This window comes from Penaeus monodon, chromosome 33 (assembly GCF_015228065.2).
Source record: "Penaeus monodon isolate SGIC_2016 chromosome 33, NSTDA_Pmon_1, whole genome shotgun sequence".
Classification (NCBI taxonomy): Eukaryota; Metazoa; Arthropoda; class Malacostraca; order Decapoda; family Penaeidae; genus Penaeus; species Penaeus monodon.
In genome coordinates this window covers 30,892,964-30,894,092 of record NC_051418.1, presented here as the reverse complement: position 1 = coordinate 30,894,092, position 1,129 = coordinate 30,892,964, and the positions used below count along the sequence as shown (strand labels likewise).

The 1,129-nt window shown below is 36.5% G+C and overlaps 1 pseudogene; it reads right to left on the bottom strand.

The window, feature by feature from the left end:
* LOC119594335 overlaps positions 1–1,129 on the bottom strand; it is a 20,263-nt pseudogene that overhangs the window by 12,785 nt on the left and 6,349 nt on the right.

Sequence of the window (1,129 nt, the reverse complement as noted above, 5' to 3'; positions counted from 1 at the left end):
ACTGCCACTAGGAAACTAACCATGAATAATCTGCTGCTCACTGAGGACCTCAATGCTCGACACAGATGGGTTAGATATGACCTCCACGTCAGATTCCCGCCGCACGCAGGACGACGCTTCACTACAGACGCTCACACTCTCACTGGACTCCCCGGGACAAGAATCGGACTCTGTGTGGCAAAATCACTGTGCTCATCGGATGGTAGGGAAGAAACCCAATATTGCTGTCTACCACACAGAGAATGTAAAATAATCAATAACAATTATAACGATAATTATCAAAAGGACGGTTGGGGTTTAACACACAACATAAATGAATATGCTTTAATCATTCAAGCAACTTTTTAAGACAGATATCTGTACCACAAATTTATGTATATACATTGTTTTCATTATCTTAATCCAGCAGAATCAAGTAAATAGAAAAATACTCCATAATAGCTGTTATTCATAATTTCTTAATATATTTTAACTATAAGCTACATTAAACCTCAGGTATGAAAAACGATATTTACTCTAGCTTCCAATATCTAACTTGCAATTGAACTGTCTAAAGATAAATTATTCAACAAATTTCCATTGACAGTTTCAACTTCCCTCTAATGAAAGAGTGAATTCAGTAATGTATATGATCTACAAAGCTATCTAGCCTAATACAAATGATTAAAAATGAGAAAGTTACAATCACCCTATGAATATCAAAGTTTGGGAAATAATCATCCATAAAATAGATTGACAAAACCAGGCCCACATAAAATGTAAATATCAGCCCATCTTCTCGAGAAATTAAAGATATTATGATTTATCCGTAAGTGCCAACACTTACCTGAGAGGGAGCCATTGAGGGGGCATTCTGTACCATTGCCTGAGTGATGGGTGTACTGCTTCTAGGTCCGTCTTGCACACGAAAGGCAGTGTTGGGATGGTCAACATTCTCTGCTCTCACACCACTCCTCCGCCACAGTTAGGCATTTGAGGGTACCTGTTGGATTGTGGAATTGTAAAATATATGCTATATAAAAACATATATCCTACATAATACATAGCTCATCCTCAGTTATAATCAACTACATAATACTGGGAATAAAACAGATTTATATTTGTATCTCTGATAATGAAAACTAACAAT